Genomic DNA, 27,870 nt, shown 5'->3' with positions numbered 1-27,870 from the left:
TGGCAAGAGACCAAGCCCCTGCCCTGTATTAAGTAGGCAGTAAGACCTTTTGCAGTACCTGCAGAGCTCTGTAACCAGAGGCTGCTTGCTGACGGCCTCCAGAACGACAGTGCCTGCTTGAAAAATACTGTAGAAAGCACATGGCGTGTGTTCAGCATATAAATGATGCACACAAGACACTACTGAAATAAGTATCTTCCACTTCTCCCCAGAGAGGCACAAGCCAGAAAACCCACATACACACCCAGGTTGAGAAGGCAATGAAAAGGGGATCTGCCAGGTATGGCTAATGTACTGCACCTTCAAAATAGCCATGTCCTCACAGTGGCCTCTGTGTAGCCCTTTTTGAGGCACTGTCCCCCAGTACCACTTGGAATCTCCTTAAAATTTATGTCCCTGGAGGCTATACAAATTCTTTCCCTTGTGCTACTGAATGTTTGGAGACAGTCTCAGAGCGGAGTTCAGACCTCAACATCCTCAGCTCCTTCCTGTTCCTGGTGAGCAGAAAATGTCAAGGGAGCCTTCATTCCAGGTGAAAATCAACCTGACTTCCTGCTCAGCTTTTCCTGTCCTGCTAGTAAAACTGTCTCATCCTAATTAGTAGTTTTCTACTAATGTGCTGTGCAGCAGTTCTCAAAGATGTCTCAAAGATGGGACAAAGCTCATCCCCAGCACTGCTTCAGACCTGGATTCACATGGCTCCAAGTTGCCATGTTTGATCCACATCTTATGGCCAAACGAAAAAGTGAGACTTCTCAATGCACAGAGTAGCCATAAACAAAACCAAATGGACAAAGCCAAGGATCTGCCTCCTTCCCTCTCATTCCCACTCAAAATACACATCCCTGAAGTGCAACGGCCAAAGAACTCCCATCATCATCACCTTCAAATCTCATACCCCCCCGCTACCCTGACTGCCCTCCTACATATCCCTCTCCTGCATTTATAGCATCCACAACCCTGCCTACTATTTTATTTTGTGCACCGTGACTTTCCTTTATAGGTATGATAAAAATTATCAACCAGGACCTAGTACTCTTGGGCATGGAGGTGGTGTAGGCAGTTACTCCCTATCATGGCCTGAGCAGGTTATTTTGGCATGTGGCTCAGGATACTGCTCTCTATCCTCACAAACCATCTTTACTCCCTTCTTCATCTCCCTTTTAACTCCTTAAATCCAGGGCAACTCATCTGCTGGGTAGTGAAAGCCTTCTCAGCTGACAAGGGCAAAGAGGACAGTTAGGAAAATCTGGGGAGTTCTTCTGAGCCAGTCATGTCCATCTTGTCCCCTTGCCTGAGCATCCAGCTTCACCACACCTGCCTGTGGGCACAGGAAGTGCTGAGATGTGGTAAGGGCTGGCTGGGACTGCTAATCAGCACGCCTGGGAAGCAGGGCAGTTGGCAAGCCCAGGCTCAGTGCCTATGTACCGACGCAGGCTGAAGGCTGGTGAGTTGGAACACACCTGCTTTGCCATGCAGGACATCTTCAGTGTTGAGATAGTGGGAGATGGTTGCTCTCTAGTGCACAGAACCAACGGGGCAGCACTTCTTTTCCTAGGGCTGTGGGATGGAGACTGCAAGATAGGCAGAGCTGCCCACGCTAGGTCCATATGCTCCAGGAAGCATCTCTGCCACCCTCATGAGTAGCTTGGGGGAAAATGGGACTACCCAGAGCCCTGGTACATCCCACACAGACCTAATGGGGCAGCACCACCCTGAGCCTGGCCCTGCCCTGGAGCCTGGACATCTAGGCAGCTCCAATCTCATCTCCCACACTCCCCACACTTGGTAGGTCACTAGACAATGGCATGTGAGCTGTGCAAACCACAAAACCCTAGTAATCTTCCGTAATCTCGAAACATTACGATTCTTATTCATCTTTTTGATGTGGGTTCAGGTGCCCATGAGTCTGAGTAACAAGCTGTGGGCTTCTCTGACACATTCCTGGTTTTACACACATGAAGCAAAATCTCAGGGACAAATACATACATTTGAATACTTTATTACATCTCCATGAAAAATTCTTTCAGTGTCACCTCCATCTCCCACTTGAGTGAATTGCAGTAATGACAAGAGATATTACAGATTTCCTCAGTTAATCATGTGACTAGTTTATGTTTCACATTAACTATGCAAGACCTGAGAATGCAGGTAAAATATACCTCACCAGAGGCTGCCTCATCACTTCCCTGTAGATGCAATTGGACCTGACACCAATTTCTAGATCTTGGTGTCAGAAAGTCCAGCAGTCAAGTCCATTCTCCCCTGAACTGGAAGGTAACCCCTTTTTCCTATGGGAAGACCCAGCACAACTGGAATAGTGCAAAACTTCTCTCCAGGATACCTCAATGTCACTGTGGAAAGCAAATGAAGGCAGCAGGTGAATACAATATAATAGTCTACAGCCTTGACAAAACAGAGCCAGACCCCAGCAGGTAAACCCCCTTCAGCATATCTGTCAAAGCCTACAGAAATCATGAAATGACACTGCAAATGCTCTACCAAGACGTCAAAGTGCTCTCCAGACATGAAGTAAGAAACCTGGGAGTCTGCTGTGCCCACATCAGGTCTCTGCAGCTTGAGAAGGCAGATCAATAGCCCTGCCAGATGCACCTTACTGAGCAGCAGTCCTTCGAGCCAGGGAGCGAGGTCAACAGCTCCTGTGACGATTTCTGGAGTCCCAAGAGCAAAATAAGGTAATGAACAACAAAGAGGCAGGGACAGCACTGAAAGCCTTCAAGGTCTGAATGAGAGTGCAAAGAAACTTATGCACAATGTCAGCATAAAGACATTTTAGGAAAGTGGGTGTCAGTGAAGTTAGGAAGAAGTTTTAAAACCAAACACTCAGTACTCCCAAGGGCCTCAGAGGAGAAGAAAGTCTGCTTGGGAGTCAGAGATGGGATGAGGAAAAAAGGACAAGAAATCAGACAGGTGGGATTGACAGAAGCCCTGCTTTGAAGCTTTATCTTTGGAGGATACTGAATGATGTGTAACAAAATGCTGTGCTGAAGAAATCCCTCTTTCAGATTTCTTGGAGAGAGGCCCAGCAGAGCTGAGGAAAGTGTGGGGTGCCTGGCTGGGGCTGTGCTGCAGGCTGTTGGGGGACCCACAAGCAGCACCACATCTGTGTAAAGAGCAGAAGATTGCGGTAACACCCACAGCACCACTCAAAATGAGGCATGACACACTGAGGCTCGTATAATGCCATGCTTAAATGAGCTCCTGAGGTGCTACCAAGGAATGTTTCCCCATCCTGAAGCCAAAATGGAGCCAGATGAGCCTAAAAGCAGTCACTCACATCAGTGTGCCAGGTAGGACTGTTTGGCAACAGCCTATGTGTTCTGGCCACCTTCCTCTCTCCCATATGTCCTCCACAGTCACAAAGTGGAACAAACAGTAACCATGGCATTTCTACAGCACCCAAAGTTTCCTTTGCAGAACTATACAAGACAGTCTCTGCAGTAAATGTGAAACTGGCCACGGTTTGCCTTGTAGTCCAGTTTAATGTCTGTGTGGGTCCCTACATTTGACCTCCAAACAGGTCTATAAGGCAGGAGCTTCTAGGTTCCCACAAGCTCCATCTCTGATTGCTACTTGCTAACAGAGTTGCATCCTGAAAGCAGAATTGAAAAAAAGAAGGATCTGCTTTCCAGGCAGCATGGTTTAGGTCACATTTGTTCATCTTTCAAAAAGGGGTTGACCACACTCCAACTTACAGGGGAAACAGAGGACTTCCTCAATTCCTGACCCCAGATTTCACTGGCCATCCTATACGGTCCTCTGTTATCTTAGTTTCTGGGAAGGAGTACCAAACCAAGGCCTCTCAAAAAGGGACCAAAATGAATCAGTTCCCCTTTGCTGCTCTGTCTGTACCCCCTCAGCCACACAGCACTGGCACAACTCATGGCTTCCCACAACTGCCTAGTGGAAAGGATATTTTGGCTTTTTCCACAATGTCTGCCTCCCCACCTGGATGACTTTCCATCTGTAAATATTAGCTTTGTAATGTCAATGACTCCAACTGGCCCACAAGTGTGGTGAAACCACAGGGAATGGCTGGCCCCTCGCATACCTCACTTCTTAGAAGCAACCCTACTTGTGAACGCAGGACATGGGCAAGGCTTACTGGAGTCTCAGGTTCAGCCTCTCACTCCCACAGGATTTTTTCCTAAGTGTTTCATTTGCAAAGAAGCCATTGCATGACATTCAGCCCTTGCTTTGTTTATGAAATCTGAAACTCAGATCAGGCTCTAGTGGGGCTGAAAAGGTCAGTTTGCCTATTCGCAAAGTCCCTTCCTTCATTTGATATCCATCAGGATACAGACCTATTGGAGAGAAACAAGCCCCTGGTGAGGTCTGGATGGAATATACAGGATTTGGTCTGCAAAGGAAGGTGAAGGCACAAGAAGGAAGGCAGGGAAGCTGGGCACGGGGCTCTGTCAAAGCAGAAAATTGAGACAGACTGATTTGTTGACCTCCCAACAGCCACATATCGCTTTCAAATATGAATGACCAAACACAAGACTTACAGCGCTCTCAAACATCGAGGGCTCTGGAGTGTTTTAGGAGATGAAGAGAAAGAATACTGCAGGTGGATTACCTGACCTTCAGTTTAAGCAGTTAAAACAATTCTGTAAACAGCCTGTCCTCACATCGGCACACAAAACACCCACCCACAAAGAGTGGGTGTTTCCTTCCTCAAGGAAACATAATGAATTTTTCACCCTGACTTCCAGACTTCATTTTCCTCATCATTTAGGGCTAAGAAAACATCCTCAAAGTTATGGCCAAACAGTCAGAAACCTTTTTTTGGTGTCACCCATGGCTTTTGGTTTGCATTCCAAAGTAGAACTGTAAACCCAGAAACGTATGACATGAAATGGCCCATGAGCTGGGACCAGAACAGGCACAGTGGACTGAGCCAACTAGCCCAAACCAAAGACCATCATGGAGACATACGGTGTAGGATTTGGGCGTGGACCCATTTTTCCCCAAAAAAATCTCATTTCTCCCCAAAAAACATGTCTCTCTTGATCCATTCACCTTTGAGACTGGCAAGTAGCTCTCGTATGAGACCACGGCGAAAGGGAGCTGCTGCAGTCTCCATGAGAACATAGCGTGTTGACAGGTTTATCTGTGGAAACCAATGACTCTGTATTTGGGGTTTGCAGTATTTGGGGTTGTACCGACCTCTGTCACACAAAACGCACGCTCGCACTCAGGCACACACAGACATGTAAGTACTTGCGTAGCCAGAGGATGACCCACGAAGGCAGTGAATCTCATCATCTCCAAAAGAAATGAGTGATGCTGCCCCAAGCAATCCCACAGAAGTGCCTCTGGATGCCTCCCTGGCCCACTGCTGGCTTGCTGCTGTGGCTGGGGGCTGGTGGTGCATGCCTGATCTCACTGTCTTAACAGCCACCGTCTAACAGGAGAGATGCTAAGCGATCAATATGCAGAGAAGAAGCCCTTTTTGGGCCAAGGACAACGTAGGTGATGTATGAAGCTCTTGCTTACACAGAAAGAAAACCTGGCTTAGGCATGGGGATAAACTACATGAAGGATTTCAGAGCCTTGAAGAGTAAACATCCAGAAGCTCAGGAAAGGATATCTACTTGAGAAAGGAGGATATGAAGCCCTTGTGTGCGATGAAGAAGCTCAGGGACACCAGTAACAGCCTACTCCCCCTCAAAGCTCTACAAGAAAAGAAATGAGACCAAGGGAAGTCATTAAGGGAAACAAAACAATAAAAATCTCCACCTGTGTCAGCAAAACTCCCTTTTTACCATCAGTGTCTCCCCCAGGTTTCTCTTTTGCGTCGGATATGATTATTTATTGACATATTTATTTACTCAGCTCTATAGTGCTTAACATCATGGCTGCCAGGCTTCTTGCACTGTAAAAACTAGAGCAAGACAGGAGTGAAGCTAAACCTGGAGATCCAGTATGACACATGCCAAATGCCTTCTGCAGTGCAGCCTGAGGCATGCTGCCACTGTGATGGGCTAGAAAGGGGGACCACACAGCCAGCCTGGCTGTACACACTCCTCCTCAAGCAAGAAAGACCAAGCAAGTGACAGCTTAGGAGAGGTGTACAGTGAAACTCTTGGTGTAACTTTGCTTCAGATCACTCAGTGCTTTTGAGACCCTGAACAGCACCCTGCAGAGACACAGGCCTGCTGAGCAGGCCTCATGCCCTGGAGAGCTGGGCTCAGTCTATGCTGACTGTGAGTAATTGCTTTGTGGCACTCACAGGTATGGCACAGCTGCTGAAACCAAAACTACAGAACCAAAAATCACTCCAGGAAGGAGAGATAGCTGCAGATGACAGACTAGCTAAAGGGGCTGTCAGGCCTCCTTCTCACTCTTGATCCTACATTTGTGAACTGACATGTCACTTTGCACTTCCAGTAGCAGGCAGCCACTTGCCGCATCCCTTCCATAAGCATCTCTTTGGCACTACTACAACTTTTTTGCAGCCATGTGCTTTCAACCCAGAATACTCAACTCTTTCCTTTTCCTATAGCAATAAAATTAAAGGATTCAGCCTAGACACAGTGGGACAATGAGTTCAGAATCACCAATGTGCTGATGATACCACAGACAACCTGTCCACAGCCACACCTATGCGTTTTGACGAAGTTGTAAAGGAAGTCTGGCCAAACGGAATCACAGGGTAAGAAGAGTTTCTGGGAAAATAAGCTCTGTGTGATTTTCTCACAAGGAGCAAATACACCGCTGCTTCTGCAGCTTCCAGAAAAAAAACAGATTCCATTCAAGTAAAAACTTGTAGTCAAATCACAGCAGCTTTCAATAGGTCTAGGAGAATACTGGGCATCTTAGCTTTGCCATAGTCATAGGAATGACTCGGGAGTAAAACAGCCTTAGACCCATGGTTTTTGCTAGAATGATGACAAGACTTCCAGGAAATGATGAGAGGGGGAAACTGCCATAAAAAACCAAAAACAGCCAGGGGAATTTAGCACCAAAAGCCTTGTGAACTTTCATCACATATTATGCACTCAAAACTCACTGAGAGCTTTCCAGCATCCATATGGATATAAAGTAAGAAGAGACTGAAAACTAGATTCAGCAGAAGCACAATAACTGGGTAAAGAATTTCAAAGGGAAGCAGCAAGTTTACACCCTGTATAAATGCCCAATTAATTCAATGTTGGCAGTACTCTTTTGTGGACATAGTCCTTGGTTTTGGTAATTTTTCACATCTGAAAATAGCCATGCTTCCCTCTTTAGTCCTTTCTGGGCTCATGGGAGACTGAAATGAGTCACCAGAGGACCAGCTGAGTCATGCAGCCAAATCTTGGAAAGCAATACAAAATTGGTCATCACATCCACAACTAAAACGTGGATGACGGCAGCACTCCTAGCAACCAACCGTGCATTAGGCAGAAAGGGTTGGAGACCACTGACACTATGAGCCATTAATTGAAGCCAGGCAGAAGAATGCCTTAAATGAAACTAGGACAACACAAAACAAGTGCTGACAAACATGGCTGGAAAGTGGCCCAGTGGAAAAGGAGCTGGGGGTGCTGGTCGACAGCCGGCTGAGGGTGAGCCAGCGTGTGCCCAGGTGGCCAAGAAGGCCAAGGCATCCAGAAATAGTGTGGGCCTAGCAGAACTAGAGAAGTGACTGCCCCCTGTACTTGGCACTGGTGAGGCTGCACCTCAAATCTTATATTCAGTTCTGGGTCCTCACTACAAGAAGGACATTGAGGTGCTGGAATATATCCAGAAAAGGGAAATAGAGCCACTGAAGGATCCAGACAGTAACTCCTATGAGGAGCAGCTGAGGGAGTTGGGGCTGTTTAGTCTGGAGAAGAAGAGGCTCAGGGAAGACCTTATCACTCTCTACAACTACCTGGAAGGAGGCTGTAGCAAGGAGGGGGTCAGTCTCCTCTCCCAGAATACTAGCAATAGGACAAGAGGAAATGGCCTCAAGTTGTGCCAGGGAAGGTTCAGGTTGGACATCAGGAAGAATACTTTCACTGAACAGGTGGTTAAGCATTGGAATGGGCTGCCCAGGGGGGTGGTGGAATCACCATCCCTAGAAGCATTCAAGAAATGTTTGGACACGTCACTTAGTGATGTGGTTTAGTTGACATGTTGGTGTTCATCCAAGGCTGGACTTCATGATCTTAGAGGTCTCTTCCAACCTTAATGACTCTTTGACTGCTGGTTCTGCAACTGACACAAAGCCCTTCTCCATTCAGCTTCCCCATCCCATCCCCATTGCATTAAGAAAAAGGGATGGCCATCTCCATCTTCCAGATCATGGGATATTTCTAGCCCATTTTACAACTTCTATGAACCGAAGTCCCAATTCATTCAATTCCTTTAGAGTATCATCAAATCTTAACAGGACCTATTTTGACATGCAATCTCACTGAGAAGCAAATAACTATGACCTTTTATGAACACAGGTCTGTATTTCATTTTTATGTCTATTATCTTCAGAACAAAAGGAAGTGGGGCAAGTGCTTTTGGGCACAGAAAATGTATTTACCAAGCAGGTTTTTTATGGTGATTACAAAAGTTTAATGAGTGAATTCAGGACAGTGGAGGACTGATAGACCTGTCCTGAGGAGTTGGGCATGCTGTGGGCAGATGCAGTGCATGCTCCCTTGCCCCACACATCACTTGGACAGCACACCACAACCTTGTATTTGGGCACTGAACAAATGATGCTCATCCCGACCAACTCCCCAGCCCTCTCAAACCTGCTGTCGATCAACATGCACCATCATGCATGTTGCTGGCACCTGAATGGGCTAGAAGTGCCAAGTGGGACCTTGGTCCTACAAAACATTACTCTCAGATATGAAAAGATATGTATTTATTCCAGCACCTACAAAATCAGCATCCCGCAACACTAAGCTCACCTTGATCCCCTTTATGGAAATCTGGCAAAAATGGGAAACAAAATGTAGCTGAGTGATCAAACCACTGAGGGCCACAGAAAGCCCTAATATTAACTATTATGGAAATACTCACAAAGGAGACAAACGAGATTTGGCTCTGCAACAAAACAAACAGTTGGTAGATCTCTATGGTAAATGCCTGTTCTCTCTGTGCTGTCATGGAAAAGCAACACTGACCTGCAAGGGCTGGGTCTCATTGCACAGCTGCTCAGGGAAACCTGTCTCGGCACTGCTTGCTGTCACCCTGTGAGCCTCGTGCCACGAGCTACCACTGAGCCAAGCGTGGAGGACTCCGAAGCAGCAGGGGGCTATGGGGACAGCACGTGTGGCAGATCAACAGTGCAAATCCCTCTGTGGCTCACCCAGAAAACCTGCTGGCTGGAGGCTCCCGATGACGCTCCTGCCACCTGCCCCAAGCATCAGCAAATGGTGCTCAGGGACTACCCACGAGACGGCACCAAAGAGGTTTGCATGAAACTGCTCAGAATTTCCCAACTAATGATGTCACTCCTGTTTTGCCTTGGTCCTTCCCTCCAGCTCATCCCTGGGTTACATCAGGGCCATGATGTATTCACCTCTCTGTGCCTCTGCTCCCAGCCCTCTGCACCTTCACTCCTATTTCCTTTGCCAAAAAAAAAAAAAAACAATTGAAAAAAAAAAAAGAGCTGAAAGGTTCAGGTGGGCATCACTGAATGGAAACGAAGAACCCCACAACAAAGTAATGCTTAAGCCTCAAGAAGACAGATGTCAAACAGAAGCAGGTGTAACTGGTGTAAACTGGTGTAAAAACAGGTTTAAGTGAAATTCAAGTACAAAGGTTCAAGAGCTATTAAAGTGCCTAAAATTCATGAGGTTTTGATCCTACAGTTCCTAAAAACTTGTTATTATTTAGTCTTTTAAAGGCTCAGCGGTAGAGACTTCAAGCTGTTCAAATGGAATGATAACTTATTCCACGCTCTGCTGCAGAGGCAGAAAATAAATGTGAAACTGGATCCTGACAGCATCATTAGATCCCAAAATTGACCCTCTTGCTTTCTGCCCTGCCTGCTCCAAAGAGCATGCTATTTCTGGAGGAGTTTTAAAAAATAAAGCCCAAGCAAGCGTTCTCATGTCCTCTCCACTTCCCAAGGCGAAGGCAAGCAGCTCTCTTGAGTGGCCCTCCCATGCACATCACTCTCTGGGTCCTGGCACCAACCACGAGCCGTGCAGCAACCGCAGTGTGCAGCTCAGCACACACGAGCTACAATAAACCTGTCAGACTGTGCAAGACATGAATCATATGGACTGTCACAACAGCAACACAGCGTGTGCAGCCCTGTTAAAACAAACAAACAAACAAACAAACAATCCAAAGACATCCCAAAACACAGATGTAGGTAAACGGCCACTCTCCTGAGGCTGTCAGTACAGTTATGTGACAGGGTTTGCTGGAAAATATCTACCCTCCTGACTTGTGACAATTCAGAAATGCTTCAGAATGGCTGTAGTGAGGTGCCAGGGGAAAGAGACTGACACAGTCTCTTCTCACTGGGACACCGGACCCTGACCAAGTAAATGCCTGGGTTACCTGGGATGCTGGAAGTGAGAGAAAACACCTGTAGCAAAGGCTATTTTCATCGGTCACCGTGGCTGCAGAGGTTGCCCAGGGTCTTTTAGAAAACACATCTCTGAGTGCACTTAGCTGGAGGTGCTGCTTCTCTCACACTGGCAGGGAAGTTACATTGGAGAAACAGCAACACCTTTTCCTGCTTAAGGTTTTCCTGTAGCCCTTGGTACAGCCATGAGACTGAAGTATGGAAATAATGCCACAAGTGAATCTGAGGGGCTTGCATGCTATGTCTGCTCTTCGGGGCAGCCTTCAGAGTGGATGACAGCTCCATCCATGCTTGCAGACCATCAGGACAGGCTGTTTCAACAACGAACCTGTCACCATAACTAGACTTTGGATGCACATATATTTTTCAATTTATTATTGTGATACGGTCAGCAGGGATATGGACCATTTCACCATTCTGTTTTCCCTCTTGCTATTTAATGATCTCACTGTGTAACCTCTCAAGCCACAGTCCTTCAAACATTTGCAGACATGCCTCACCTTCTCGTGCCTCACCAGCCACTGCAAGGCTATGAGCCACGAGATGAATTAGGCAGACAAAAGCAAAGGGAAAAGGTGTAAGGCCAGTCTGTTTGCTTTTCCTGGCAGATTTAGTCTGGAGACTTCAGCTTTTCTAGGTCAAGACAGTGTCTGCATCAGAAGATATTCTATAAAATCTTTATTTAACTGTTCCCCTAGGGCAGCTGGCAAGACCCTCACACTACTGGCATGTGGGCCTGTGTCTCAGTTTAAGCATATGAACTGTCTTAACTGACCACAGCAGGACAACTCACGCACTGAAAGCCCACCACATATGTGGTGGCAGTATCAGGGTATCAGTTATCTTCCCTTGGTTTTTGAAAGGGGGTTTGTGTAGGAAAAAAAAGCAAAAAAACTCCATAAAACTTGGGGATACAATTCAGGTATCCCAGTGATACATCAATCTAAATTAAACCCCTCTCCCGCACTCTCTCTTTAAAAAAGTAAGTACTTTTCTACTGGTGTATAAACTGTAGTCAACTGTAGTTAAGTGCTGTTAACTGATTTCAAAAGAAATCCTATGGAAGGTAAAGTCTCCACAGGAGGGTAAAGTGTCTGGGGTGTGCCCACCTCAGCAGCACACTCTCAGAAATACTATATTTGATTTTCTTGCAGATTTTCCTTTCCCTTCTTTCTCCATGATTAGCAATATGCATAGAAAAATACGCTCTCTGCTCTCGACAGAGTGTTTGCTGCTGCTGCTGCACATTCTCCACCTGGAGTGAAAATTCTCCGTTGTCACGGCAGCCAACGGTGATGTCACAGACTGAGTATTGTGACTTCAGCTGGAAAAGGAGCAGTGGGAGAAGATGAACTCTGAAAACAAAGATATTGTTTTGGTGTAAACAGCCTTCACAGAAAAGAGGGGGAAAAAAAAGAGGGAAGTATATATAAACATATGACAAATACAGTTTTCTCAAAGAAGTATAAATAAACATATGATAAATAAGAGTTTTCTCTAGGCAAATATCTTAAAGGTCCAACTAAGTACTGAAAGACCTGTCATTTTGTTTCTGTTCTGTTAAGAAATGGGACCCTTTTAACTTTTGAAACAAACATTTTCTATTCTTTTTTTAATTTTGTTTTTAATATCTTCACATCTGGTCATTGTCCCAGAATAAGCAAACAGCATTGCTGCATAAAGAAATAAGTCTCATGAAGTAATGTACGGTATGTTTCCAAATGTTTCATAAATCCACAGGCAACGTGCAAATACTGCCTGCATTCCTGTGTGAAGGTGGTTGTTTTTCATATAAGTCATGTATTAATGTAATCTGAAAACAAACTTAACCCCATTCAATCACATCCCCTTCCACCTTTACACTGAAACCCAGAGGTTATAATTACACCTGGGAGCAGGAATAAATCAAAACAAATACTCGTGTTGCCTTGTACTCTTTTTTGGAAAGAAAAGTGATCCTATCTACCCTGCCTTATGTGCTTTGTCTAACTCAGAACCAGGATGGCTGCCAGGCAAACAGGCAAAGAGGTTTTCATGAGGTCAGAAATGAAAATAAGGTCATTTCCAGAGGTCAGAAATGGAGTAACGCATCCTATGTCCTAACATGTACCAGATCTTCAGAGGGGGACTTTATCTTCACTACCTCACCTTCTGCCTCCCAGGACATTTGCAGGCTGTGGCACCCCAGGAGCTCTGCGGAACAGAGGGGAGGGAGGATGCAGGGACTTTATGGGTTAGACACTTTCCACTCTTTAGCGAGGATTATTTAAAAAGTACCACATCGTGACAGTCAACACTTCGCAGTGTGGATGTGGAACACCAGAGGTCAGGGCAACAGACTGATGCATCGCTCCAGTGTCTGAGCCCTTTGCTTGCATGGCTCCACACTGTCTTTCGGAGGAGACAAGCCCCTCCCATGGTAACATCCCCTTTCCTCCAAAATCCCTGCTCCAGAAAAAACTTTGTGTTTCCTTTGCTAGGGTTATGGGAGATGGGGCGCTGGTGGTGATCCACACTAACCATAGTACATCCTGGAGGTGCCCAAAGATGCCCACACCAGGGGTTGCCCCGGTGTGCAGACACACACTGCATGAAGCAAGACCAAGGGACTCTGGTATCCTTGTTCTTTCCTCACTGGACTCTCAGTTGAAGCAGAACCACTTGCTCCACCCCAGTTTCTTCTCCAGGATTTCAACAGAGCTGAGAGATTTCAGCTCAGAGTTACAAACAAAAAGCTGCTGGCTAAAAGGCATGCTCCTTTTGGAGAATTCAACAGTAGGGCTTGTGAAAGGCATTTACTATGAAAAGAAATAGAAACAAAAAAAGGGAAAGAGAGAAAGAAAAAGAGAAACTATCGTTGCTTGCTAAAACACAATTGCCTAATGCTTGAACAACTGTAATAACCAGCCAGTGCTGGCAGACTGATGTCTATCCTGACAAACCTTTCTGAAAATTCACATGCAGAAAAAGTGGAAATACTGGTAGGACTTCAGTTATCAGCTTCTCAGGGGACACCACAAATAATAAGCAGTTCCCTCACAAAAGTACCCTAATGGCATCCTAGCTCTACAAAAAATTATGTTTGAAAATTTTTTCTGAAATATAAACTTGCCATGCACAGTCAAAATTAAAAAGAAATATAGGGCATTTTTAAGAGAAACTCCAGGGGGAAAGCAACTGTGAAATAGCCAAACATCAATTATGAAAACCCCAGCAAGAAGAGGCTCTTGTGCACGGGCTTCAGGGTTTAGGGATTTCAAGAAAATGTGCATCCTAGTTTTGACTCACAATGTAGGCACAAAATGAGCAACTCTCCTCAACTTACACAGCGTGGTGAGTATATAACCCTTTAAAGTCACTGTGTCTATACAACTTTCTTGCATCTCCCAGCTCATGGCAATCTTTGCTCTCCACTCCCACATCCCCCACAGCACTGGAGTGACAGGCTTACTCCCATCCTAAGTTAGTGCAGAAGGAACAGGCGATACTACTGTGACATGGGCAAACTTCTGCTGACGTGTGCACCCCAGCCACCCAGTAGCTTGCTCACTGGTGGCATTATCACGATTTCTACTGCAAACCTTCAACCAAAGCCTCCTCCTCCCCTGCTACTTCCCACAGACAACTCTGAACAGGCTGTGGGCAGCACTACTTCCTTCTACCTGAGGGCAGAACACATATGGGAGGAAAGCAAAATGTAAGAAAGTGAACAAAAGCAGAGGGATTTGGGGATGATTCTGCCTGTGAGTCAGGGCTGGATCATTTTCCCAAGCTTAGAGATGATCGTCTCGTTAGTGCATGATTTGGGATTTCCACAGGGCAGGATCCAGGAGAGGGAGCAACCAGAGCAATGAGTACCCAGGGTAAAACCAGGAAATGCCTACCCACAAGACCCACAGAAAAAGCAATGGTGTGATCTTATTCTTCCTTAAAATAACTTGCAAGTCTGTTGGTTTGTGGCATTGCTGTTTAATGGTACAGAGCATTATTACAGAAAAACAGCATAAACCAAACAGTCTTCATAAAGGAAAAAAAAGACATCTTGGTTCATTTGCTTTTTTCCTCCACTCCTGCACTTCTATCTCAAGGGTCACGCATCCTCCTACATGGAATGCCTGGATGCAAGGCTTCACCAAGAATTTTTCCTCTCTGACGGCCAATGGCACCAGGTATTTCCCTGTCTCTTCTTCCAGGAGCAACAGCTGTTTATTATTCCTCATGCCCACTCCCCATGACCAAACAACTACACAGAAAACAGAAAAGGTGAAAGCAAGACTATTTAAAGCTGCAGATCAAGAACGCAAGGCTTAGGAAACCTCAGCTTTATGGTTGCCTGTGCAACCTTCGACCCTCTTTCCTGCCTGTGTACCATGGCAGAGCTGTTAATCACATAATCACAGGCTATTTTTCTACGGGACCTCGGCCTCACCCAGTAGAGCAGGATACACAGTGCTCACCTAGCGAGCACCCAGTCCCTATTTCATTTTCTCAGCACTGTTCGAGGTGTGGCCCCAAGCCTTGTTTACCAGGTACCTGCCACGCTCTGCTCTGCAGATGGAATTAGTAATTTACTCATGGCCTTTCCTACAGTACGCATCACTAGAGTAACTGAATGTCTCACAAACATAAAGGAATGTATTTTCACAATGCCCTCTTAAAGTAAGACACTGTATTATCCGTATGTCATGGGCAGGGAACCAAAGCACAGAGGGATTAATGTGAAAAGCTTCCACTAATTTTAAATGCCTAATTGAAACTCTTAGGTACAAATCCTTCAAAGATTTGTTTTGCCTGTTGAGGATGTGGTGACAACCACTTTTTTAAGCCAAGTTTGGGCTGATGCTCTTGGAGACAGAAGAAATGGTGCCCCCGACATATATACCATTCAAATTACTGAGTTGTTAATGTGGAAGCTTGCTTTCTCATTTCTTTGTACATTTGTTATATTTAACATGCATCAAAAAATTCAAGAGAGGTATAAAAGAGCTGTTTTCTAAATGCACATTCTGAGGTTGGGATGGAAAATTTCTGCCCAGACAGTTTAAGTTTAGTAAAGTTGTGAACAACTAAAAATGAAGGTCTTAAAATAGGGAAGCTGTTGCATGGCCTCAACAGAAGGTCACTGCCATAACATACACCTTTCTTTCTCTTCTCAGTTGAAGAAACGACACAGGTCAATTGCTACACTAACAGAATCAAGTCAAACTGAAATAAATGCAAACCGTAACTAAAGCTTTATTTCTTATCCTGGTTCTGTTCAGGTAAACAAGATCAATTTATTTTTAACCTTAATGCACAACAAAGTCTTGTTATTCAATTCCAAATAGCAGCTTCTGCTTTGAGAATAAGCCCCACCTTTCCTCCTGTTCTCTCGAAAAGAGAAAGCAAGTGTCAGGCACTGAGGCAGCACCGGTCATAAGCTGGATATAGGACAGGCAGATGGACAGTACTCTGAGCTAGTGAATCTTACACTGGTATAAACTGATCCCTCCTCTGATTATTTGCAGGGAGATTCACAAATTCCTAAAAAAAAAAAAAAATAAAAGCCCATCTGAAAATTTCAGGGGGTGATTTATCTTTGCTAACACCAGGAAAGAAAGACAGACAGACAAAAAGACAGACGGTTGGGGGGGCGTGAATAATTCAACCAACTGCTGGTGCCAGCCTTCTTCAGAGCAATAAAGCAATTTTAGAGACACTTTTGTGGGAGCGTAAAATCCAACCCTGCAACTGTCCACCAAGTGTGTGCAGGACTCGGGACACACACACATGACACTGGACGACACTGTGAGACCATGTGGGAGCTGGCAGAATTGGTTCCTCCATCACCTTGGGAACACGCAAGGACAACCCTGGGATAACTCCCGACAGCTCCTCTTTGCCACCCAAGCTGTATTCCTGGCAAATGATGAACTGTTCTGCCCCTAAACACATTCCACATCCACAGAGAGAGGAACACAGACCCAGTTTCTCTGTCCTGCACTGAAAACTCGCACTGTATATCCCTGTTTTTCAGCAGTGATGTCTCCTGACTGCACTAACATTAACTAATTTAGTATTTTTAATTACAGAGGGATTTAAAGCACTGCACTACAGTGCTCTCTTTTATTATACCCACTGTTTCTGCTGAATCTGGGTACACTCTACATACAAAGTTGCACATTAGACAAATTACACTGTACATTAAGTAAATCTCTCTCTAGAAACAGGATTAGATGGAGAGGCAAATCTTCCTCATTCCTAGTGCATAAATTAATATCTACAAAATCAATATGAAATAAGAGCTCCACATCAATTAATGAAAGAAAAATAGTTTAAACGTACTCCACAATGAAACAAATTTATGTAGGAGATGCATTCCTTTTCTGCTATTTTGCTTAATAAATAAAACAGCTGGTCCGAGGAATCAGGTCAATCAGTGTCTGGAAAAAGCCCCATTAAAGCTGCTATATAACCTAGTTTCTCAAGCTGTGTAAGGCATCCTAATATTGGAGAGGCAGAAGTCCATGCAGAGACAGTTCGGATGGCTCAGCTCCTAGCCCTTCGGGGTCATGGAGGATATTTATCACAGAAGACAGCAGTAAGTGAGGTATCTCGCCAAGATCTAAGGAGATAGGCTCTGAAGGAGCACAACAGAGACAACGCAATGCATCCAGACCTATACATAAAATAAGGCTAGTAATCCTGGGCACCCAAGATGAGGTCATCCAGCATAAGGAGATGGTAAAGGACCAGATTTTCACATATGCTCAGATCCCCTCAAAGCTAGCCTAGCCCTGCTGCCACAGTAGGTGATAACACCTCTTCTCATGGCACTCAGTGGCTATGTGGTTCCATCCCTGCCATGACATGTGGGAGGATGAATCTGGCAGTACCCAAAGCCACGGGTGTGCTGTGTGGGCACAGAGCCTATTCCAGTGCAGGCAGAAACCTCCATCACCAGTCCTCCTCCTCCCGCACAGCACACAGCTATTATCACGACATCCAGGCCCTGGTCACCTCAGAAAATGTAGCCCTTCCTATCTTCAGTAGGTTTAAAAATATTTTGCAAAGGGTATCACAATCCACATCCTACAGAGATAAAAATGGACCCAGAAGACAGCCAAGTGACTTGCTCAAGCCTAAAGAGCAAGGCAGCAATGAAATTGGGAAATGAAACCTCCTGGCTCACAGCCCTAGGTTTTAGCTTCTTAAATAAAGATTCTCTTTCCTCATTAAAAAACTAAAAACGGGAAGAAGGAATATTCTGTATACAGAATGAACTTCACCCTCAGAGGGCTAATGACCTGATATACTTTTTTTTCCTTCTCACCTCCATTTCCCCTGATAAAGTTACAGTAACTTCAAGGACTATCCTTCTTTACTGGTCTACTTTAACCTAGCATGTCGGCTCAACATCCTTTTCCCAACCATCTGAAGCCAGAGACCATCCTTCCCAGAGAGGAGATTACCTTCTCGCTTTCAGTCTCTCTGGACATCCTTGCAACATCCTGGACTGAGACTACTCTGCTTTCTGCATCATGCTGAGGGACTCCAAAGTCCTATCCAGTGGTCTCAGCCTGCAGTACATGGCAGCCTGAAAGGGTACCCTGGAGGTAAAACCTGGTTGTTCTCTATTAATTTTTCATTTCAAGAATAGCTCCAGGGAAAGGAGGGAGATATAGGTCAGAGACTTTGGGGGCTGATTAGTAACTCTGTACATCTTCCTTCCTTTTTTTTCCTCACTTTTTTTTTTTTTATCTTCCAAATTCAGAAACAGAGGGTTTTCCCTGTGTATTTCTCATTTACTCCTTGAACATCATCGGCATTAGTCAGCAAACTCCTGCTATTTCCTCCGCAAGCCCCTGATACTTGCAGAGTGACTAACCCACTCTCCACACACGCTCTGGCTCCAGTAGTTGCATCTGGGTTGTTTCCTCAAGAAAAATGGGTCTCCACGTTGCACACGTGCAGTTCTCCCTGTGGTCAGAGCCACATAGGCTCCTGCTGCCACGTGGCTGCAAACACCGCGATTTTTTACACACAGACTTGAAGAGCCAGGAGGTGATGGCAGGGCCTGCTTTCAGGTCACTTCTTAACTCATCATCACAGCAGCAGTGTCCCTCAAACTGGGAAGCGGTTAGCTACTGCCCCAAGCACAGGCATGTGGAGAACATAATGGAGAAAGCCTCAAGCCACCTGGCTTCTCTTCGCAGCCCTGCCAGTAACCTGGTCTGTCGGGTCACATTGCCTTCAGGGGTCTGCATTAGCCTCTCCTTCCCAGGACCAAGAGCCTCTGCCCTTGTCAAGCGATCTGCAGAAGGCCTCAGCTGGGCTTCTGAGGCACAAATGCCGGGTGAGTGAAAACACAGCTCCTCATGACTCAATGCCGCCACATCAGAGCATGACAGAAGGCTCGTCCTGGCCAGGTGGCCTTTCACAAGATGCCCACTCACAGCCACGCTCACAGAGGACCTCGCATGCGACTCACACTCACGTAGGCTTACCCACAGACCTGCCCACACTGTGCTCGAACAAACAGCAAGTTTGTTGCATTGACCTTCCCAGGGTAATGCCAAAATTGCACTCTCCCCTATGTCCACACACATAGAGGATGTCTGCCTCCAGGAGAAGGCCATGCCCTCAGGCAATGGTAGGTGCTACGTTCTGCCACCCACAATGGGAACAACCATCCAGAGCAGACCCTATCAATAAGGATCAGTGGGAAGGCTGGTCAACTTGGTGCTGCGTAAGTTTATTCCCTGTTTAACCTTGACACCCCCACCCCAGCACCGACCCCACTCCCACTGCCGTTACCTCCATCTCCATTGTAGGAGAGCCTTCTGCATCACCGTGTAGGGAGGTATGAAAATAAACCACAGGCTCCACTGCCACACTCCCTCCTGGCAGATCTGCTTCTCTCTTCTTAACTGTTTCCAAGTGCCTGGCTGTTTTATAATCCCCACTGAGCATTCCCTTAACTCCTTCCTCACTGAGTCCTTCCACTCTCCCTCGCCTTCTCTCTCCTAAAAGGCAGAAAAATCCAAGGCGAGGTGGGGGGTACAGAAAGCAAAGGAGGGAGCCTGAATCAAAGAAGGAACATCTGAATCAAACTGCATGTACAACAGAACAAGCAAATTAGTCACTTCCCCAGCCTTCTCTTACACAGACAAACTGACTCTTCTATTAAGATATTTCTTTTTTTTTCCCCCGTGGACATTTGTGTACCTTATAAGCTTACTTCTTTGCTAATCTCCTCCTGCTTTTTCATACCATGAGGTCATATGCTTCTGCTGGTAGCCCGATTTTAAATCACACAGCAGCTTGCCCTTTGAGGTCTGAACCGAAATTGCTCTCTTCGATCATAAGTAAATATGAGTTGATGGCTTCATGCCCAGTGTCACCACCACCCCATTTATGCATATTGCAAAATTCGAGAAGAATCAAGTGCAGATATTGCTTCCCAGTGGAAAGGACCTTAGCAATCACTGCAAGAGCTGTGAGAGGGCTGTGCAGAGGAGCTCGGGCAGAGGAACACATCCTCTGAGATGTGGGACACTGCAACTGCCCTGAAGTGAGCTGTTGAGAGCTCCACATGCTATTGGTGGTAAAGGCTGTGCACTGCATGTGTGTTTGCATGCACGGCAGCGAGTGCAGCTGGTAGGGGAGGGAGTTACTTGGCCTGAGACATTTTATGAGACCCACAGGTCAGGGTTATACCTGGATAACTACAACATACTGAAGGTCACTGTGTGCCAAGGTACGCCGGCAGCACAGCGTGGGGTGGGACAAGTACAGCGACCCAGCAGCTTTGGATTTCACAACCATGATTACGTGTAAAGCAGCGTCACAGAACGCTCCGCTGTGTACGCTGCTCCTGGGAGAGGATGAATAAAGAACACGGGAGAAAAAAGCATTGGCTTTCACATGTCCCCTCTCAGGTGGGAACACGACACCTGCAGCTGGCTGCTGGTCTTCCCTCAAAGCCTATGGCTGCTTTTCCCAGCATCTTGAGGTTACCCCTGACAGCTTCCACTCAAAAGTTTGCCAAGTTTCCCTGACAAAATGAGTTATTCTGTCACACAAGGCTGGCCCGCAGGGCTTTTAAAAATGGTTCTGCTGATGTTCAAAGAGAGCAGCTTGCTGTGCAGAGGAGTGGTAGAGTTAATAGCAGTAGGATCAGCACAAGCTCTTACCCTGCCATCTGCCTTCAGCTCAGCCAGGCCTTCTGCTGAACAGCCAACATGGGCTGGGGCCACTGGAGTGAGCAGCAACTCAATGACATGAAAGACTGCCTGGGTTAGTTGATTAAGAATAAGATTAAGAGCACAGGAATCCTGTACAGTGCTGGTACTGACTCAGTTCAGGGATTTCATGGGGATATTTAAGCCCAGTTTTCCAAAGAAGTCTTTTATTTTGCACAGGTGGGTGTCTGTGTGCCAGCTTAAACAAGCCCCATGAACTGATGATCTCAGAAAGAGGGGTCATCTCTGAAACTGCTATGCTTTCTTCTTCAGTCACCTCCAGTAGAAAACAGGGATAAATAACACTTAACTACCTCACTCCCCTGTAATGTTGAAGATCTTCACACTTACAGAGCTCTGGAGGAAACACAGGAAAGCCCACTGGACTGGACGGGGATGCCCCTCACCAAGTATGGGTCACGGATCTCTCCTGTTTGCCTTGTGAACTCCTTTTAAGTGCTGGCCACTGCCAGCAGACCCCAGCAGAGGTTGCTCAGCTCTGCTCCTACACATCCAGACTGACAGCTGCCTCAAGAGTTCTCCCTCTTTTTTAATAATAGAAGAGTCACTTAAGGCTTGTGGATGACCTCAAAGTACCAAATTTCCAACTTACCACCACAGTCTGATCCTGCCAGTGCAACCACTTGGTCCCCTTGAGGGATGGTAAGGCCAAAACAGCTCTGTAGACCCAAAACAGAATGCTGAGGTCCCCTCTATTGTCATATTATTTTGTGGAATTATCCTACAGCAATTTAAAGGACTGCTGCTGATGATGTCCAAACCCAGGAGGAGATAGGTGGAGGGAGCAAAAGAAGAGTGCTGGTCTGGAAGGGGGATGGGGGAGCTGGGATGAGCGAGGGCACAACCTGCCTGCTCTGAGAGTGAAAAGAACAGAGAGGCCCCTCCTTTCACAGATGGAGGAAGGAAAAAAGCAGGATGAGCGAAAAGCCTGGACTTAATCATGAAAAACAATAGCTCATCATTTATTTTCATATCCCCTAGCTAATGCTGGCATAATGCTAACAGTGGAATTCTTATGGCATGCATGCCATGCCTGCAAATACCAAGTGAATTACTTCTCAGCTAGGCTATGGGCTATGGCACTGAGCAGCACATTCGTTACAAGCAATTGGATGATGAACAACAGTTCCCAAATTCCTCCTTCACAATGCTACTTGCATTAGTTGTAATTTAATGAGTGAGAGAGAAAGAGAGAGAGAGAGAAAGTTTTGGCTCAAACCACAGAAATAATACTGCCTGCTGTTGCTTCCCACTGGGTCTTGTATTAACTCACACCACCTCCACCTCCTACTCCTCTACCTCCTCCCTTTTCACACCTATCCTCAGGTGCTAAGAGTGGTGTCATGAAACCCATCAGTATGGCAAGGGAGCATGCAGGAAGCCCCCCAGCACATGAATTCCTTCTGGCTAAAAGGCAGGAGAGGACACAAACCTCTCCCTCTCCTCTGCTGACAGTAAGGGCAGTTCTGGCGGGGTTCCTCCAGCAGCCAGTCTCCATGTGGACAAGCCTTCAATTCTTCTTTGGTTCCTTCCTCCTAGAGAGTCAGTGCAGGTCAAAGACACTGAACTGGCAGTTCTGGGAACAGAGCACCAAGAGCACACTGCATGACCCATGTTGGTGCAGAGCTCCCATCATGCACCCTTTCCAGCATGGTCCTCCTGCCTGCCCAGAGGGAGCCACAGTGGGACAGCCCAACCTCATCCCTGCCTTGCAGGCTGTCTTTGTTTGTTGCTCCTTTTAACAATTTTGAGATCTGGTAAGCAGCTAGTAAATGTAAACAAAACCTTTGCTAGGGATAAGGCCTTCAGCAGTATAAATGTGCCATCACTGGTGACCCCCAGCGAATCTGGGAATCACTACCACACTGCCTCCTCATGAGCTCTCGGGCAGATCTGTACCTCCCACATCTTCAGGACATAAATCAAGTCCCTCTTCTTTGCTCCATGGACAAAAAGGATGGCCGCTTCAGAGTAGGGGCATCTTGCAGGTTGCTGCCCTGGAAGGAGCCTAACTGGCCAGCATCATCCCCCACTCCTGCAGCACCTTGCCACAGAGCCCACACCCCTTCCATGACAGGACATTTATCCACCAGATGACCCTGTATGTAAGGTTCACACCTGAAACATGACCCACTCTGTGAGGTCTCATATGCTGGGCCAGAAGAAAGCTGAGAGGTCTCCGAGTAGCAGACCTACAAGTATGAGACTGCAAAAATCATTACTACTCTCCTGGTGTATCCAGACTCTTCAGTGTTCCTCACCGACAACACATAAATGACAACTATCCACAGATTCCTACCCTGTGAAGCACCCAGAATACTCCTTATCCCTTACGTACCAAATATAATTTAAAAGCCCCCCACCCGCATTTTGTGGTGTTTTGAAAAAATAAATGCAAAAAAAATTTACATGTTTCTGAAACAAAGGCGTAAGTAGGGGAAGGGAAAATGCCCTTAGGATTGGAACCAAATGCATTTGTGCAAATGAGACCTAGGATTTACAGTTACCTTCCAGCCTCCAGCATGTGCTACAACCTTAGCTTTGACTTAATCACAATCTGTTTTCTTGTAAAGGTTGACAAACACGAGTGATACTTTCTCTGGCATACTGGATGAAGTCCTGCGGTCCTGACTGGTGGAGGAAGGTGGGCAGCATGCCACAGGATACTTCCAGGGACATCTGCAGACAGGTCTGGTGTGGGCACACAGACACATGTTATGTGCTTCCCAGCAATACAGCAGGCATGATGCTGGGGGTTATCTTCTTCAGAAGCTATCTGAGCACAGATAAGCCCCTCATCAAAATCCCCTCCCACGCCCAGGTGTAGCATTGCACACTCTGCAGCTTTCCTAAAACTATGGCTGTGCTTTGAGCAGTGACAGGGCTCCGAAATAGATATCTCATGCTAAAGTGACCCTAAGTGAACGCAATAACAGTTCTTACAAATAAATAAACAAGGATCACAGCTGCAAAGAAAAAGGAAGAAACAGCGAGTTTCAGCCTTCTGTGACTACCTGTGTGCTGGGCAGCTCACCCACTCCAGCAGTGTGGGGAGCCAGGCATCTCCCCAAGGGGCATCAGATGAAAGGGGTCCCTGAGCAGACAGCAAGTGTGGACAGAAAGGGACACAATTACAAGAGGGAGGTGGGGGACTCTCCCAACAGAGGCCCAGTATAGTGGCTATGTGGCCTTTAGGAGCCTGGCACAGGGGTGCTGTTATTTGCTACCAGCCACAGGCTGAGCCTGCTGCCTGCCAGGAGAAGCAATGAGTAGGCTTGGGAAATGAAAAGCACTTATCAGGGCAGAACTATAGGGATGACCATACTTAGACGTATGGAGACGAGCTGGACTGCCAGAACAGGCCTGTTACTGCAACTACTTCTCTGGCCATACAGTGCAAACCACAGAGGTCAGAACTGCCAGCCACAATTAATCACATTTACAGATTAAAACGTGACCAAATCCAACGCTTCTGTTGGAACCAAGAAACTCATCTGAAGGTTCCTGGCCCTGCTGGGAATGCAGAGGCTGCCCTGCCCCTTGGTTGCCCTTGTGGCAGGCTGTCACAGCTCAGGAAGGGTGAAGTTCAGCCACAGCACTCAGTGTCACAGTTCAGCTCCCTTTAAGCCTTCAAATTAGAGCTTACATGGGGCTTAAGTGCAGCCTGTCCCAACACAGGGTTGGATTTCACAGCTCTCGTGTGCTGCTGGGTTGCCACCTCCAGCTGAAAAAGGGACGAGTGCTCCACAGGCTGACTGGTAGGCAGCCCGGTGGGCAGTCCATATGCCCAGACAGCCAGAGCAGGGGATGGGGAGCACCTGCTCCCCACAGCCCTCCCCACATCCCTGGAGGACAAGGCAGGAGGGTAGAAATCAGCAGGAGAGGCTCCCAATTCCCTTCCCTCAGTTAGCCAAATAACTCCCAATATCCATCTTCTCAGCAAGCACTTCATGGTAGCCACAGAGTGTTTTACCTGTGCGACCATGCCTGTGCTCTTCCTCCCTCACATGCCTGCCGGCCCCCCACAGCTCATCCTGAGCCCCAGGGTGACCACAGAGTCCCCACACTTGCTGGCCCATGGGTTAGGACGTTTGACATGAAGCTTTCAGTTCCCATATGAAGTCAGTATGTTCTTGATGCTCGTGCTACGTCCTCAGCCATGAACACCTCAGGAGGGCTGGTCACCTTCAACCAAGCACAACTGAACGTGACAGTGCTGGGCTGGACAGGGGGTGACAGAGGGGAAGAGGCTGCCAGGAACAGGAGAAAGAACTCAAAATACCCAAGGAGTATTCCCTTCATAAGCCCTGCAACAACAAGAAGATGAGAAGTACCCAAGTACCAACAACAATGAAACAAAAAACCAGGACCTGCAACTTGCTCCAGTGATGCCAAGTATAAACTGTGGCTAGGAAACATGTTTCCTAGCTCACCATCCCTGTTACCAAAAGCATCTGCATTATTGTAACGGGTAGCAAAAGCATCAGGCATCCTCACCTGAAATTATGCCCTCTCCTGCCATTCACTCACATCCCATCTTCTTTTTCCCTCCCACTTTATTTTCTGCAGGCAGTGGCTTTTTGGCAGGAGTCTCAGTGTCTGTTTGTGACAGGGCATGGCAAGGGAAAGCAGACATCTCCTTGTAAAGTACCCTCTTCCTGAAACCCCTTCAACCCTTCCTGGCTGAAAGGAAATGCAAGGATTGATAATGACTCAAGTGCTCCTCTGGGAAACAGCAATGATTTTGGAGGAACATGAAATAACTTTTAAGCCAAGCCCAGTCCTAAATTCCACACTCTGCAGTTTGAGTTTGCAGTTGAGCAAGAACAAAACCAGGGTTCAGGTGCTGACCAGTAGGGATACTTGAAAAGACACAGCTACTTTACTGAGGTGGTCTCACCTGCATTAGATACATTGTGAGTGATATGGTAAACACATCTAAAGGGATACAGATTCCCCAGGGGATACTGTATTTGCATACAGAGCCCAACTACACTACATGACTAAGACAAGATTGAAATAACTGAGGATACAGAGGACAGACCTGAGACACATTAGCAGAGCTGAAGAGATATCCAAGAACTGGTCCAGTTGGGCCACCAAAACTTGGCACTGGGAGAAGATGCATGAAAGATGCCTGTCATGCGGCTGTTCTGGATCAGGATGGAGATGAGCTAGTGGATGCAGATTACAGATCACCCTCTGTCAAAATGTCTTGGATGATATTTTTCTCAAGCTTGGACTTCTAGTAACCCTTTTGTTCAGTCTGAAAAGTCACACTGCTTCAAAAATCTCTTCCTGCCTTTTACAGGCAGAGTGGCAGTGTCCCCTCCTGAACACACTGTGATTTACAGTCTTCCACACTCACATTGGCAACACAACCTCTTACGCAGAGACTGCAGACAGCACTCCTGCCAACACATACACTGTCACAGCATTGCTCCACATAAACACCCTGCATTCACCTTGTTTATATTTCCTCCTGTACAGGCTAAGACAGCTCACAAACACACACAAAGCCTAATTTATATTTATAATAAATCTCCCTTCTTCATTCCCTGCAGTGGAAAAGAGCCCAGGTACAAATGAAATTTGTTGAGAGAACGGTGTAATAGTTCTAAGGAGAATCAGGCCCATGCTGTCTTCCATAGATAAAGAGGATGAAGCCACATACAAACATATGTGCACCCTCCTACACGTGCCTGCAAACATGGAAAGAGTCCCACATATACACACATACACTCTTCCACCTGTATTCTCACATACACTGCTCGATAACAGCATCTGCAGTCCCTTCTGACTCGCACGTGCTTTCAGGCAGCACAGGCTTTTGGAAGGTGCACTTTCGTTACACAGGTGCTCACAGCCACAGATAAGTGATAAGAAAATGACACTTCAAGAGAAATATTGTCACCATCAATGGGGTATGCTTGTGTCTGGGTCTCACACATCCTTGTCAGGTGGTGCAGCTATTTTAAAATGGGGTTTGCAACCTGTTTCTTATCTCCACCTGCTAAATACACAAATATTCTGATGTTGAAAGAATGCAGAGGGGGAGCTAGGTGGGAAGGCATGTTTCTGGTGGTCCCAGTGATAGTGTTAGAAGAGATGAAGGAATTTATAATTGTACTCATCACTAAATGTGATCCCCACTTCCTTTGCAGGCACATGCCTTGAGGGAGTTATGAGGTCCTGTGTTTCTCCATGCTGTCCACAAACTGCTCGTAGCCAAGAGCTGTCCTTTTGTTTCAATTTGGCTTCACAGTAAAGGCTGAGATCTCTCTTCCCTCTGCAAAAGACCTTGTTCCAGCTTCCCTAGCCTCATCACCCTGAGGCCTGATCATGCAAGCATTTCCCTGCAGGACAACGCCATCAGCCTGCTCTGAAACTGGGGCTAGTGTGCCATTCAGGTGCTGTGCAGGGGAAGCACAACCAACCAGCCCCCTGTGGTCTCTACTGGCTCCCAATAAGCTTCTATGAAGATGACCTAGCTATTCAGTCCTGTCAAGGTGTTGTGTGCTCACATATATTTTGTACAAGCCCACCAGCAGCCTGCCCAGACACCAGAAAGCTCCTGTGCACTGCTGTGTTGGGAGCTGGAGGATGGGCATCACCTAATCCCAGCACTGCTCCACTGCTGACCCAGGGCTCTTCCCGTAATGGAAGGAGCCCCATTACATACTCCCCTAGCCAATTGTACTGCTAAAGCAAGCTGACACATACCTATTACTGCTGTGCTCAGATCCCTCCCCTGCATTCCCCCCGGGGCACTACAGTGCCTCAGCATGGGATCAAAACTGTTTGTCAGTGTTAAGGTGCTCAAGTGCATCACCAGAGATTTCCATGTTAGAGATGACCCTACTCTGGGTATTTTAAAGACTAGTTATTTAACTCCCTAGAAATTCTGTCACAAGAGGAAGATTAAAGGTTCCACACACACTATTGGATATCCACTATGAGGATATCCAATAGGGTTTTCTTGGAATTTTTTCTCCAGCTTCTGAAGTCAAACATCTAAACAGGAAAGTAGTAATGATGGCCAGAAATTACCACCGTTTGGAGGCAAAACAGAGACTTGCTGAAAATCCT

General features: G+C 46.5%; 1 protein-coding gene and 1 long non-coding RNA gene across 4 annotated transcripts in view; both read right to left on the bottom strand.

Moving 5' to 3' along the window:
* The window catches only part of HIPK2 (homeodomain interacting protein kinase 2), a 130,129-nt gene that overhangs the window by 90,784 nt on the left and 11,475 nt on the right, over nt 1–27,870 (bottom strand). The gene's annotated exons all lie outside the window — the stretch shown is intronic.
* Nucleotides 11,226–13,977, bottom strand: LOC108492395. Its single transcript, XR_001873097.1, has 3 exons — nt 13,863–13,977; nt 12,686–12,730; nt 11,226–11,892 (listed from the first exon to the last, which is right to left on the bottom strand). It is a non-coding gene; the product is annotated as an uncharacterized LOC108492395 (long non-coding RNA).

The sequence above is a fragment of the Lepidothrix coronata genome, unplaced genomic scaffold, assembly GCF_001604755.1.
Source record: "Lepidothrix coronata isolate B3197 unplaced genomic scaffold, Lepidothrix_coronata-1.0 Scaffold10, whole genome shotgun sequence".
In the NCBI taxonomy this organism is placed as follows: domain Eukaryota; kingdom Metazoa; phylum Chordata; class Aves; order Passeriformes; family Pipridae; genus Lepidothrix; species Lepidothrix coronata.
This window is presented reverse-complemented; position numbering and strand designations above follow the sequence as displayed.